Genomic DNA, 16,223 nt, shown 5'->3' on the forward strand with positions numbered 1-16,223 from the left:
ACCCATAGGACTCCTGAGCGTGTCCCGCGAGCGGACCTCGTAATGGGGCGGTAAGTGGTTAACGTCTCCGGCACCTTTACCAGCGTCGTTAACCCCTTACCGCCCTCCTCGTAATGAGGCCCATAGTTAATTCACCTGGGTTTTAAGTTCTTAACATCAGATTCAAAGATCAGAGCCATTGCTAATTTAATGAGGTGGAAGAGTCAAACTTCAGATGGTGACTGATCATTGAAATGGCAGACCCACTTTGCAAGTTCTTCTTTCTCTTGAAAAGGAATCCTTGGCAATCCCATATCTTGTCTGGCACGGAGGGCCCAGTACCTATATAGATGTACTCCACATACAAATCTATACATATAAAAAACATGCCAGCACTGCAGGCAAGAGTATAGGGTATGTTCTGAAAGCATGAGGACACTGGTCCTGTGCCACAACAGGACATTTCCTGGTTGCTGGACCTGAAGATGCATGGTAGGTAGATTTGCAAAGGGACAAGGCAATGCCTCCAGGTAATGACTAGAGGTCATTACCCTGGCCCATTGACATCAGGGTATGGTGTCAGGCCATACAATGTTGTCAGCATGGACCGTGTATTGGAATAAGTACTGGAAAAGAGGCATGGGTAAAATATGAGCACCGTGCCAGCAGACAGGAGGAAGCAAGCCCCAAGGTATAAACACAGCGCATGTCCTGTGGGCACTGTGGCCAGCTGAACTTGCAGATTCAATATCAATACAATGTCCAAACATGTTACTGAAGCAGGGTTATGATGCCCTCACTTTGAAAATTCATAATCATGGTTTTTCCCCCCTCCCCCAATTTTGGGTAAGATGTGTGTGTTTAGAGGGGAGTTAGTTCCTGGTCCCCTGAACAAAACATTGTGGCATCACTACAAAGACCAGAATTCCTTGAGACTGTAATTAAACAAGAAATTGGCAACAGCTTAATATAAACACAGCCTCCCTGAAGAGAGTCGGAGACTCGAAAGTACTTGGAGGAGCAGAACTATTGTGCAATTGAACTGGCAGTTGGGATTTAACCCTAGTATATTTATTTATTTATTTTTTTAAACTTTTATTTTTATTCAGCTTGGTAGCACAGATACAGGTGAGCAACAACAGAGCATATAAAATCAAAACAACTTAAAACATCACAGACTTATACAATAAGTCGAGGGACTCGCCTCGCGAACAAGGGAGGGTACATAGCAGGACAGCACAAAACTCGGTGGAGGGCCATACAAGAGACAACTGGGGATTAACGAGAAGAGGTGGCTGGGGATGTAGGACCTGAGTCGGTGTCGGGGGGGGGACATAAATGAGCGGAACTTCAACCAGATGTCTCTGGGTCTAGAGCAGGCGGGCTGTTGTACCGCCCATGATTCCTCGGTATCGGAAGCCCAAGTGACTGCTCTGAGCCACTGTGCATGAGTCGGGGTGGTAGGCCGAAGCCAGCAAAGTAGTATAGCCCGCACAGCCAGAAGCATACAGAGGCCAGCCAGTCTCCTAGAATCTCGGTGGAGCTCAGGAAAGTCGTGGAATAAGCATTTCATTGGGGTTGGGGAAATAGGGTGATCAAGAATAGACGAGATAGTGGAGCAGACTGCGTCCCAGAATTGGGTGAGGCGGGGGCATGACCAGATCATGTGGATATAGTCGGCGTCATCATGGCCACATCTAGGGCATCTAGGGGAGGAACTATTAGAGATACGGTGTAGTCTGGTTGGGGTGTAGTGGTATCTGTGGAGTAGCTTAAATTGAATTAGCTTGAATCGGGAGTTGAAGGAGACCCTCTGGATATGTGAGCACATATGGGACCAACGGTCTTCGGTCATTTCCAATCCGAGATCAGACTCCCAAGCGAGCTTCAATTTGGGGAATGCAGGGGGCGATCTGGATTGTACCAGGGTGTATAGTCTGGAAATTTTCCCCCTCATAGGGAAAGGTGAGGACAGTTCAGTGATCGCCAGCTCATCAGGTGGCAATGCTGGGAAGCATGTGTACTTATGTTTGAGGACTCTACGGAGGGATGAATATTGAAGCCACACAGAGGGTCTCTGTCTGAGGGACGGTGGGAGGTCAGGCCATTCTATGAAATTACCACCTTCGAATATGTCTCGGAGCAATTCAAATCCCGCCTCAGCCCATGTGCGAACAACCCGATGGGGGGACCTGTGGGATCCCCGGGACAAAGTTCCAGATCGGGAAGTTACCATGGAAGGGATGGGTGGTGCCCAATATTTGCCACGTTTTGGATAAAGCCAGGGATGTGCACCTCAACGGATCTAGTGAGCCCGATTCTATTGGCAAGGGTGCGATCACCAGGGATCTGATATCGCGGTCACCAACCGATAACTTTTCTAGTCTGACATGGGGAGGGGGGTCAGATATATTGAACCAATGTGCAATGTGTTGAAGTTGAGCTGCCAGCCAGTACTTGAGGAAGTCAGGTGCACCGAAGCCACCCACTTCCATCGGGGAAGCAAGGGTCTGGAACTTAAGGCGGACCGCACCAGAGTGCCAGAGGAAAGTATTGAGGGTTCGTATCAGTGTCTGAAAAAACTCGACTCCCGGCCACTGCGGGATATTAGCAAATCTATACAATAGCTGGGGGAGTACCACCATCTTCAGTATTCCCACCCTACCTGCCAGTGAAATCGGAAGTTTGTCCCAACCCTGAATTTTTAGCGTAAGATTTGTGAGGTATACTTGATAATTCTTCTGGAAAACCCGATCAATGTGACGCGACACCACTATACCTAAATAGGTAAACTCAGATTGGGCCCAAGTGAATCCCAGGGTATCGGGAGGGGGGAGTGTGCTGGGGGTGAGCGGGAAACGAGTTGATTTAGCGCAGTTTACCGTCAGGCCAGAGATACGGCCAAAAAGAACAACATCCTCCAGTATTGGGGCAAGGTTGATTTCCGGGGAGCGAATGAAGAGTAGAGCATCGTCAGCATATAGGGAGACTATATCAGAGAAACCGGCGGTGCGTAGGCCTCTATGAGAATGAAATTGGCGAAGCATATCCGCGAATGGCTCCATTGCCACAGCAAAGATCAATGGAGAGAAGGGACAACCTTGTCTAGTACCCCTAGCTATTTGGAAGAGGGAGGAGCACCGGTCCTCAGTGCGGACTTTGGCAACGGGGTTTGAATATAGCAGCCTGACCCAGGAAAGAAACGTGGGGCCGAATTTGCATTTGTTGAGTACCCGCCAGAGATACCTCCATGAGACGGAATCAAAAGCTTTTTGCATATCGAGCGTGGCGGCTACTGCGTGGATATCCGGGCTCACCCTGCTTATAATATTGAAAAGGCGCCTTAGATTCAGGGAGGTAGAGCGTCCCGGAATAAACCCCGCCTGGTCTGGATGAATGATATGTGGCATGAAGGGGGCCAGTCGTAGGGCAAGTAACTTTGCATAAATCTTGACGTCGCAATTGATTAGCGAGAGTGGGCGGTAAGAGCCGCATTGAGTGGGGGATTTACCAGGTTTTAACAGGACGGTTATGGTGGCTTTGCGGAGCGTGGGAGGGAGCTGACCCACCTCCACCGATTCCTCCCAAAGCGCGACCAGACGAGGAAGTAGAAGAGACTTGAACCGCTTATAGAACTCAACAGGTATACCGTCAGATCCCGGGGATTTGCCTGATGAGAGGGAGTCTATGGCCTCCGAGAGTTCCAGGGGAGTGAATGGGCTCTCAAGGGCTCCGATGGTATCGGAAGAGAGAACCGATAGGGGAAGCTTGTCAAGAAAGATGTCGATTTCTGATATAGTGGCATTGTCCGCGTTAGCATACAGGGATTGATAGAAGGAGAGGAATTCGGAATTGATATCACCAGGGGAAGTGGCTAGGGAACCATCAGGTCTCTCGACGCCAGGAATGGGTGGGGCACCAAACTCACGGCGGAGAAGCCTAGCCAGGAGACGGGATGGGCGTTCACCCTCACCGTATTTCCTCGCTAGCCCAGGGTTATCGAGAAATCTCTGCTCACGGTCCGCAAGTGCGCGGAAGGTATCTAGTTCCGTGCCGATCAACGCAAGGGTCTCAGGAGTTTGATTTAATGCATATTGGGCCTCCAACTCGGACAGTGTGGCCTCGCTCTCGGCGATCTCTCTACGGATGGTTCTAAGGATGCCATTTTCCTTAGAGAGAGCGATGCCTCTAATGTAGGCTTTAAAAGATTCCCAGAGGGTGGCTTGTGATGAGATGGAGCCGGTATTGGTCTCGAAGAACTCCTCAATCGCCGACTCCAACTCCGAACTGAAGACCGGGTCGAGGAGGGAAAGTGGTTTCATCCTCCAGTGTCTAGTACGGTCGTGATCCGAGCCCCAGGATAGGGTGATAATCACTGGTGAGTGATCGGAGAGAGTCCTGGGGGGGATCGTCAAGCTTGCGACGCTCCTTATGAGTATATCAGACACTAGCCATCTATCAATCCGGGAGAAGGAATCATGCACCGAGGAATAAAAGGAGTAGGCGCGGGAGTCGGGGTAAAGAAGCCTCCATGCATCAAACAGGGCCAGGCGAGGAAGTGAAGAGAGTGTGGTATATGCAGCCCTAGTGAGTTGACGGGGACGAGAGCCAGATCTATCGAGATCCACATCAAATATCGTGTTAAAATCGCCTCCCCAGAGAATCGGTACCAACGGGAAGCCATCTAGGAGAGACGTGAGATGTGTAAAAAATTCAGGATCGTCGATGTTGGGACCGTAGATATTTAGTAGGACCACTTCCCTATTCTGTAAAGTGCCATGAAGTAAGACATATCTGCCCAGAGGGTCTATTGTCGTGGCTATGGGGTTGAATCTAATACTCTTGTGAATAAGGGTCATAACCCACCGGCTTTGTGTGGAATAGGAGGTATAGTATCTCTGTGGTCCCCATGCTTTAGCAAACTTCTCACAATACTCAGCAACCGCATGTGTCTCCTGGAGAAACAGGATCTTAGTCCCATGCCGTTCAGCCTGAAGCTGTAGTAGTCTCATTTTCTTGTAGTTCCCCAGCCCCCGCACGTTCCAACTCAGGAATGTCAGGGTTTCCTCACTCGACACTCCCAAAGTAGACATAGAGGAATACAGGTGGATGGAACAGTGCCCCCCATAAACAGTCCCTATTGTAGTCAGATCTGTGATGACATTGAGACCCTGGTGCTCTGAACTCTACCTTCTCTGCAATCACCAAGCCTTTTTTAACGTAAACTCCCCTACCCCCCACCCCCTCCCACATCCCTCCCCCAATCAGAGGGATGAACACCCCATATACAACCAACCAAATCCAAAACAATGGCATCAACGCCTGGGGGGCCTGTAAGTCGGCCTGGCGGCGATGCTCCGTACCTTGAGGCAATTTTAGGATAAACTTAATGCTTGGCAATGATAGCAAGTCTCATACGGGGATGGACCCACGGGGGGAGGGAGGGAAGGCACGGCCATCTATAATGAACCAATGTAACGAGATTATATGGAGTAACCATCCGAACAGCTTGATCGAGATGGTGTATGTGGTCAGTCCCAACATTAGGAACGAGGGATTACCACAGAGTTCCCGGACAATCAAACGGGCAAAGGATGTATGTGGTGAATAGCTGGGATGCACCGACGGAGAGAAGTCAGTGCCGTCAACCGTTCAGCAGCCAGAACCCACTGTATCATAACCCAAAACCAACAGATGCATCGCATAGAGAGAAAACAAAGACATAAACATTCTCCATCACAATGTCAACAGGACGAGATGGGTGGCATCCCCTCGACCCAAAAGCCTTTGTAAGTGGCGCAACCGGGAGTGATGGAATGTTACAAGTCCAACTGAGTCCTGGGTTAGGGCTCAATGATGTCGCCTCCACAATAAAAGCATGTTGTGTTAGGGCCGAGACACAGCGTGTGGTTCAATGTAACAAGACATAAAGCAATGGTAGAGATTGTTGCGAGTACAGTTCAGCCGGGAAAGTGTTCATCTATAAACTTAGAGGCCTCCTCCGGTAGCGTGAAGAAGTATACTCGGTTTGCATGTTCGATTCGGAGTTTGGCGGGATATAGCATAGCGTATTTGACCTGGAGCTTGCGCAGTCTTCTCTTCACCGCCAGGAAGGACTTACGCTCACGTTGGACCGCCATCGAGAAGTCCGGGTATAGGTGGATTCTGGCTGCGCCCAATAAAAGGTCTCCCTTGATTCTCGCCGCCCTGAGAAGGGCATCTCGGTCGCGAAAATTTAGGACCCTGGCTATAATCGGGCGAGGAGGAGCGCCAGGCCTGGGCTTCGCTGTAAGTGCACGGTGGGCTCTCTCGATTGCAAATTGTGAGGAGAGTTTTGGGGAATCAAGGAGTCGGAGCAGCATGCTCTCCACGTAGTCCTCCATGGGTTCTTGTATGCCATCCTCCGGCACCCCGATTATGCGAGGTTGTTGCGTCTCGAGTGAGACTCAAGATCCTCATTCTTCTTTTCCACCTCTGTCACGCGGGCGGATAGTGTGGAGACCTCCGCCCGAAGGGAGCCCAGACCATCCTCAGCGGTGCTCACCCGTGATTCAATCTCAGTCACAGGACCATCAGTCCTCTCCATGTGTGCCTTAATAGAGGATATCGTACCATTCATGTCGTCTTGTTTGCTATGGATTGTGGTGAACCCCTCACGGATGTATTCCATCATTTTCTGAGATTCGGATGGTTCCAGTTCATGTGAAGTGGATGGTTCCTGTGCAGGTGTCTCCGCACCAGATCCCCCCGGAGGCTTCGTAAACATATTGATGGAGGATTGTTTCTTCCCCGTCCGCGTTGACATGATGCCGGCAGAAGGTGAACTCAAAACCGGTGGGCCGGATAGGGGGGGGCGAGAGGGACGCCAAGGGAGGGCACCAGGTATGTGTGGGGCCGCAGTCGGCCAGCAACCCGAGATGCGGTGTTTCAAATCCAGATGGGGGGGGACCGATCTATGCTGGGCTGCCGGGTCTGGGCCAGGAGGGTCGCCCAGGTCAGCTAATATGTGTAGTAGCCAGTGAAGTAGACCTCCGAAAACTTGTAGAGGCCAGGGCCAGGGAGACAGTGACTAATAGGAGAAACAAGAGAAGCCTCTGGTAGCCATTGCGATGAGGTGGGATCGGGGAACACCACTGTGTGCGGCTGCAAGGCGGTCAGCACTCTGGTAGACTAATAAGGCGAGTATGTCCCGGATCAATGGTGCATCCGTATGGGAGATTCGGGGGTCAGAGCGTACCTCGGTACAGTAAAATGACCAACAGTAGGTAAGTGGGGAGGAACAGATGCCTCATGCCGTCCCCCGGCTAGTCCATGAAGTAGGCTGATGGGCCCGGGGAGCGGCGTGGCCGGAGAAGAGATCCGCCGGGGGGTGGGCTCCGGAGCAGCCGGGCACCACCACACAGGGTATCAGGATACCGGAGGAATGTAGTTACTGCCGCCAAACAGGGCCAGGTGTAGCGCCCGAAATCATGAGAGGGAGTCCAGCGTAGAGAATGTACCGGGCCCAACGTGCTTCAGGGACGACCCCACGCCGTGCAAGGCCGCCCGTCAGCAGGGTGTATGCGGCGGAGACCAGGGGCCCAACTCACCGCCTGGAGCCAGGAATGGAGGCTCGGTCCAAGTCGGCACGCCGCCTAGGACGGGGCAGCGGAGCGAAACGCTCTCGAATCCTGTGAAAGTCCAGGGGACAGGCCGCCGCGCCAGTCAGCCGCTCTCCTGTGAGGCTGTAGAGGTCAACATGTCATCGTCCCTGCGAACCCTCGGGCCATGGAAGAGGACCGCCTCCAGGACATCGAGCAGGAGTTGGATGATGCCCTGGCCCGGGAAATCTGGAAGTGAGCCGTTGACTAGCCCGCCGCCATTGTATATAGTTTGTAGTTTTAGGTTTCCTTTATCTTTTTCATTAATTTGGGGCCCTTGGACTATGCCCCGCCTTTTTGTATATAGTTCTTTATTAGGTAGTTTTATTGCTAGTTTTCATTTCATTCGTTGGGCTCATGGACCCTGGATTACTTCTTTGTACATAGTTGAACAGTGGGTTTATCTATTATTATTTTTCTCACCATGGATCAATGGATTTTACTGTTTCAGTTTCCTTTGGATTTGATTTGTTGGCTGGAGACTTTGAACACATTTTCATTTCGATTGATTTGGATTCAGACTTCATGATTTTCTGTTTGTGTTTTGGACTTGATGCATTTCATCTTTTTTTGATACATTTTTTCATGTTTTCATTTCATTACATTATTTTTCTGTACAATACATTTTGTTTTATTACTTTGATGTCTGGTATTCTCTCATTGGTTTCATGCATGTCACGTGTAGGTTTTCACAATCACCAGCCCCCATTGTGGGTTTGTGACAGACATGTGTTGATGTACATTCTTGCCATTTGGGTTGTATCATGTAATGGCCATTTCAATGTGGGGTGGATGGGATACTTGTTTGGATCTTTGCACAGGGGTGGCGTGCATGGGATTTGGGAGGCCATGAGGCACATGATTGTGGATCATGATGACGTGTTGGGGGGACATGAGTCCGGCCCTGAGCTTCACTGTTGGGTGGGTGGGGGCCCAGGGGAACATGAGTCAGGGCCTGCTGGCAGGTGCCCGTCAATGCTGGGTGGGTGGGGGTCCAGGGGGACATGAGTCGGGGCTTGCTGGCAGGTGCCCGTCAATGCTGGGTGGGTGGAGGTCCAGGGGGACATGAGTCGGGCCTGCTGGCAGGTCCCCATCACTGCTGGGTGGGTGGGAGTGCTGGGGGACATGAGTTGGTGATCACTAATGCAAGGTGACATGTGGGCTGGCTGGAGGGCATGCCCATGGTGGATGGGCAGCATGTGGAACATGACCGGGGGTGCATGGTAGTCCCCTGTGGTGTGGGCTGCCAGCAAAGGCTGTGGAGGGGGTAGAGGGCACACCTGGGAGGACCCACACTGCCAATTCACGTGTGGGATTCCCCGCGCATCCCACTGGATACACGTAGCCTGCTCTGACAGCAAAATCGCGTGTGAAATTCCCCGGAACCCCAGTAATACACGTACCCCACTCGCACAGGGCCAATCGCGTGCGAAACTCCCTGCGAACCCCAGTAATACACATACCCCGCTTACACATACCCCGCTCGCACAGGACCAGTCGCGTGCAAAACTCCCCGTGAACCCCAGTAATACACGTACCTCGCTTGCAAAGGGCCAATCGCGTGCAAAACTCCCTGCAAACCCCAGTAATACACGTACCCCGCTCGCACAGGGCCAATCGCGTGTGGAACTCCCCGCGAACCCCAGTAATACACGTACCCCGCTCGCACAGGGCCAATCGCGTGCAAAACTCCCCACGAACACCAGTAATACACGTACCCCGCTCACACAGGGCCAATCGCATGTGAAACTCCCCGCGAATCCCAGTAATACAGGTACCCCGCTCGCACTGGGCCAATCGCGTGTAAAACTCCCCGCGAACCCCAGTAATACACGTACCCCGCTCGCACAGGGCCAATCACGTGTGAAACTCCCCCCGAACCCCAGTAATACATGTACCCCGCTCGCACAGGGCCAATCGTGTGTGGAACTCCCTGCGAACCCCAGTAACACAGGTACCCCGCTCACACAGGCCCAAAATCGTGTGAAACTCCCCGCGCAGGGATGTACATGTATTCGGAGGGGTGCGCGGGGAGTTTTACAGGCATTTTCATGGTTGGGGGCTTATGCTGGTCCACTGGCCTCTGCGCCATGTACGGGATTTGTGCGCTGTGCATGGCGCACGGGGAAGGGTTAGGGGCTAACTGGCGCTGCTGCAGGGTCGCTGCGCCACTCTGCACCACGGCTGGTTTTGGATGTTGAAATCCATGAATACACTGTGCGCGGAAATGGATTTTGGCGCACGCGGCTGGCGCAGACTGCTGCACGTGCACACTGTGCACCACTTGTGCGCTGAATTCTATGAATTACCCCCTAAAATGGAAGAGTTATGACAAGTACTCCGGTTTGTGCTCCTCCTTGGTCCATTCTGTTTTGCAAATGCGGATAATAGCACGCATGGGTCCCAACAGCGCACAAGTGCTAAGGTGGTCTGCAGCATGCAGATACCATTATTTAAAATGTGAGCCCAACAGTGTGCTTCCAGTTCGACAGTCGACTTCGTCAAGAAGCTACTGAATTCTTTTTCTATTTCATCTGCAACAAACCTTATTACCAATCAATCGCAAGGGCCACTCGATTTAAGAAAAACTCATTAGGCCTGCACTTCAGCTTACCAAATACAGGCTCTGTGGACTGCATCCGTCCAACGTTATACGTCTAGTTGTTAATTTCCACCTATCAAGTACCTAGTACTTGTACCTATGAAAGGCTTTCCTTCCTAAACTCGGGAAGTGTATCACACATGCACTTATTCTCAGCATCACACATTATTCTAAAGATTGCTATCACAATGGAATGCATAACGAAAACAATGAAGACGATATGCAATATTGTTATTCCCTGCATACACTTGGTAATGGTTTATGTTGAACCATGTGGTATTGCAGATCATCTTGGCCTGCAAAATCACAATTATGTTGGCATGGAATATGTAACATGAAGAGTAATCCGGTGCTACCAATATGTTTGAGCATGACACATCATACCATAACACCCACATATAATGGTCGTCCATTAGGAGAGGAATAGCCTGTACTAAGTTACATGGCTAGCCTTACAATATGACACATTTAAAGAAAATATGACACTATCCAAGTGATAGCATTGTTTCTTCTATCATTGATCAAAGACAGCCATGGAAGAGATCCAGTGACGTTTGCCCACACATTGAAAAAGAAAAGAAATAATTCGATAATATGTTCCTTTCTAACTTTTAAGAAGCATCTGAGGTTTCATTATACATGTATCAAAACTCTAAGAACATATCAAGAAAGCTATTTTGAGAGTAGTTTTTTCCGTTTAAAAAGAGAAATGGCAACATCTTGTTTTTTCGAAGCTGCATGTTCATTGATTAATCCTGAAATGAAAAAAAGAAATACAGAAAATGCAAAAAGTAAAAAAAAGAAAAAGATTATTCCTGAAATGCCCTCTATACATTGCTGTAAGCCACACCAAGCAGTTACTATGCCTACAATGTGCCTACTTGCTATATGATAGGCTAAGTGACTATAGTAGCACTGCATGCTGGGCATGGCCTGGGTATTGTACCCAGGGATTGTCTTTTCGGGGCAGTGAACACACTTGCATGGCCTTTGACACAATTACGCTATCGGCTGGTAGGGTCTCTTTCTGAGGCTTGACCTTTGGACAAGCACAGTGACCTTTCAAGTCTATAGAGTCACTGGGCCTGGAACATGACTTTAGTGAAAGTACAAGGTTAGTGAACTTGCTTGCCTTGTAAAGTTGAGTGTGTTTACTCAATCTTTAAAGTGGACTCTAAAAACAACATTATTAAACGTTTTATTTTTGTGTATGTTTTTTTTTTTATATTTTGTTGGTGTGGGAACTATGTACAAATAAGATTTAGCAAAATAACACATCCAAATTAAGCACAGAAGAAACAGAGAATAGAGGTTGAAGAGACACATTACATGTCCCTCCCCAAGGTAGTTTGTTCAACTTCTCACATGTACATCACACATGTTGCTCAAACAAGAAGCATCACGGCATACTACGGATCAAGCCTATGTTTGATATTGATCTGCAGCTATTTTGGAATCACCTGGACACACAAATAGATGGTGGTGCAGGAGAAGAATTTTTGGTGATTGGTCAAAATGTGTTCCAGTTGACTAACAAGGAGTGATGGAAATGATCACATGTTTGCAGACATATCTATCTAAAGTCAAACATCATAAAAGTCCCACATCATAGATGAATCATTCAGTCAACACCTGACAATGTTCCCAATGGTGTGGCATTAAACTATGTAGATCTTATCAGGTTTTATAATAAACTTCATAAGCCTTTCCTCGCGCGTCACAATAGGTTTCCTAAGCCTCTTGTCAGTATTCTCAATATGCTTTCTCAGCCTTCTCTTTATGTTTGCAGGGTTGTGAGGTTACAGAGTTTATAGTATCACATGTCTACCAAGTACAGCTCAGCTCAGTTCAGAGGCAATCCATAGCTTCCTGCTTTTCTCATGACTGCAGCATAACAAGTCTCATAGGCACAACAGCAAGCCTCTCTTTTTTGGCATTTGTATGTGGCCCAGAGATATATTCCATGTGTCTCTCGGCTTTTATCCAAATTAACAATTCTCAGAAGTAGGCTCTAGCCTCGCATATTGGCATATTGGCATACATCACCAAGGTTCCCCATTAGTCTCTTGTCTTACTGATGGAAAGATGGTTTCTCCATCTGTGTCCCAACCATCACTTCAAATAACAAATAACAACTTGCTTCAGGAGTACTCTGAAGCCTCTCACGCTGCAACTTGATATAGGTCAGAGACTACTGATCCCTTCACAATACAAACAGTTTCAGGTGTGACCCCTGAACTGCTTTTACCTCACCACCTCTTTTAAACCATGCACTGTCCTCTCTGGTACCTTTCCAGCCTCTCTCACAGTGGCCACTATCATATCCCTTTTGAAGAAAGAAATCCATTGCAGATCCAAACAACACTGCCACCTATAGACCTGTTTTTCAAATTACCCACCAATCCCATGTTCCATGTCCTCTAACATGTAGCATTCAGTAGCTAACAATGACTACCTGTAGGTCGCCCGACGAAGTGACACCCTCGAATTTGGGTTTGGCAGCAGACACTCCGTAGAGACACTTCTTACACACATCACTAACTCCTCACTATGGTTCATTGCTGCCATCTCTCAACTTTTCCCATTGTCCTTGATCTCTCTTCCAAATGTGCAACTTTGCACAATTTCCACCACCTTCACACTTTCCTACTTCTTCGCTTATGTTTAACACCTATCAATCTCAAGGGATGCATCTCTTCGCCTCCAATGACACATAGTTAATCGCGTATCCTATATCCATCCCCTGTGATCTTCTTGCCCCATCCCCTAAGGCTTCCAATCTGAGGGCTGTCTTTAAAAGTGACCTGAAACTTCAACAGTTAATCAGCTCCACTGCTATGGTCGCCAGGCTTAACCTCCACCAATTCTGCTGCACCTAAAGACCCAAGCTAAACCTCACTGATGGCCACAATTAGGACTGACATATTCCAGGGTTGGATTTTACATCGTTTACATAGGAGATCAGACCAGACTGTCTCTTTTGCTGTCAGACGATGACTGATTTGCATGTCATCTTTCCTCCTCTCTAGTGGGCGTCTGAGAAGTGATGTGTCTCCAATGTTGCCCAGAGGGTTTTCTGCAGTCTGCATGTATCCAAAGCCTTTCAACAATCATTCTTCGGTGTTGCATGAAGATTAACCTCTCAAACAGGGAAATCTGGCCATTCAGTCACACAGCTAGTTTTTGAATGAACTGTACCAGGTACACCCATCCCACTTTCAAGATCCAGGACTTGCATTCCTTTACCTGCTGCACTATCTCCCCAACTCCCTCTTTCTTCTGCATCCAATCTGGTCCTCTTCCTTACTTTAAAAAAATAATAATAACTGTAGGTGTATTTAAATTGTGCCTTGTGTGTTTCGAACTCCTTTCCAAAAACCAAACAGTTCCATTTATGAACTACTTTTGCATGATTAAGGAACGGTTTGTAAGGGATTGAACAATGGAAAAGCACCAGCCATCGTTATGCTTTTTTTTTAATTCGTTTCGTAGTGAATCACTTTTCATGTTCACTGAATAAATGCAAATAAATACAAATATGAATTAATCTGTCAACTGTGTGACATCTGATGCGATGTATAGTGGGCAAATACCTTATTATTATTTTTTTCACCAGATAAACCGCATTTTATGCGAATGGAAATGAAACAAATCAAACATTGAAAGTAATGCGTTTTGACATGAATAACACATTAGAAATGCAGGAATACAAGTTATAGGGCCTCATTCCAAGTTGTGCGGTAAGGGATACCGGGCACCGTTAAGGAGACCGGTGCTGGTAATCCCTTACCGCCCTACTACAAGGTCCTTTAGCGGGTCCCACCAGGAACGGCAGGTCTGACCAGCCATTCTGGACGGGACCCATTAAGGGTCCAGGGCGAGCCCGTTATTAGTGCCCTCCACATTCCCATTGAGCCCCTATGGGGGCTCAAATGGGAATAGGGAATGGCATTTTCAATGGCGACTTACCGGTCCCGCAAAGGTCGGACTACACCAGTAAATCCCCATTGAACTATACCGGTGCCGGAACCGTTATTGGTGACAGTCATGGCGCAAATTGCGCCATGACTACCACCAACCTCAGAATGAGGGCCATAGTGTTTTGGCAATCCCTGCTGCTAAAGTGGCAGTTTGGAAGGTTGGAACTGAGGCTTTCAACTGCGTTTACAGCATTATTTCTAAACGTTTTGATTGGCTGCCACTCCGCAGCAGGGTGTTAATGAGCCAATAATTCCCTCACTGATGTGTCTTACCATTCTTTTTATTTTTTATTTTTACATTTATAGCAGCTGACCAAACCCTCAGGCATCAGGGCGCTAGCTACAGAAAAGGTTCACGTACATCTTAGTTACAATTACAGTACTACGGCCTGGCCTGCAAAATTAGGGCAGGCATAAGGGATGGGAGCATATTCAGGGGGAGCTTCACCTTAGGTTAAGGGGGTCTCAATGGAGAGTAAAGATAAACTAGCAAACAGCATTATCAAACAGGGTAATGTATGCAGTAAGAGGCTACCAATTGATGAGTCAATATGTGGTAAAAGCCAGTATTGTAAGAAGCGCAGGGCTGCCGAGTCACAATCGGGACGCAATATTTACGATGGTGGTAGTTAACAGCACAATTCACCAGGCAGCACAGGTTGCAGAAAGGGCAGAGACAAGTATATTACATGTGGACGTGACATTATCCAAACTGGGAAAGCTGCATCGAGGGAACGGTGCGATATCGGACAGGAGGCAGTTGAGGTAGTCACAGACAGTAGCGACAGACGAGAGGCTACTCGTGATAGTCAGGTTCAAGTAGTAGCACAAATGTGCAAACATTCTGGCCAATATGATGGGCAAGACTCGATCGTAATAGCGGGCTGCTGAGGAAGCCAGGCCCAAACTGGGCCAGACAGGGAGATCCTACAGCGGCCTTAAAATAGTGCCTTTAAAGGGGGCCCACGTTGCCTGCCAGCTCCTATGAGCCATCCCGATTTCAGGGTGAAGCCTCAAATCGGCATCCTCGGGAGGCAGACATTTCGGTCTGCAGGGCTCGATGGGGCAGGAGCACAGGAATGGTACGATCATTTTTAAGTGGCTTGAATGTGCTGTATAGTGAAGCCCAATGGGGCTTGTCTTTGTGCTGGAGCCGATGTTACCAGGCTCATGAGCACACTCCAGTGCCTCCTCCTCACAGCAGAGCCAGACAGGGAGTTCCTCCACTGGCCTTAAAATCGGGCCTTTAAAAGTGACTGGCATTGCCTGCCAGCTCCCATGGAGCATCCGGATTTCAGGAGGAAGCCTCCAATTGGCATCCTTGGGAGGCAGGCATTTGGGAATGCTTGGCTCAATGGGGCAGGAGCACAGGTATGGTGCAGACATTTTTAGGTGGCTTGAAGGTGCTGTATAGCGAAGCCCATCGGGGCTTGCCTTCATGTTGGAGCCGATGTTACCAGGATCATGAGTACACTCCAGTGCCTCCTCCTCACCACAGGGTCAGACAGGAAGATCCTCCACCCCCTTAAAATTCATCCTTTGAAGGGGGCCAGCACTGCGTGCCGGCTCCCATAGAGCATCCTGATTTCAGGGGGAAGCCTCCAATCTGCATCCTCGGGAGGTGGGCATTTCGGTCTGCAAGGTTCGTTGGGGCAAGAGCACAGGAATGGTGTGGCCATTTTTAAGTGGCTTGAAGGTGCTGTATAGTGAAGCCCAACGGGGCTTGTCTTGGTGTTGGATTCGATGTTACCAGGCTCATGAGTACACTCCAGTGCCTCCTCCTCACCGCAGGGCCAGACCGCATGTGCTATCAACCTACCTCTGGGCTCTTAGATCCAAGCAAAGCAAGGGCCTTTAATGAGGACGTTGGTCCTTTACCATTCAGTTTTGGCAAGCCATCAAAGGTATCAGTGCCATTAGCACTCTTGGAAATGACTGTCTTGCAAATGGCCTGCAAATGGCCTTTTCTAGGATTAGAAAATAATTACTGTGCGGGGTGTACACCCCAAAATTCCTTACAAT

The sequence above is a fragment of the Ambystoma mexicanum genome, chromosome 4p (genome assembly GCF_040938575.1).
Source record: "Ambystoma mexicanum isolate Mex_15411 chromosome 4p, UKY_AmexF1_1, whole genome shotgun sequence".
Taxonomy (NCBI): Eukaryota; Metazoa; Chordata; class Amphibia; order Caudata; family Ambystomatidae; genus Ambystoma; species Ambystoma mexicanum.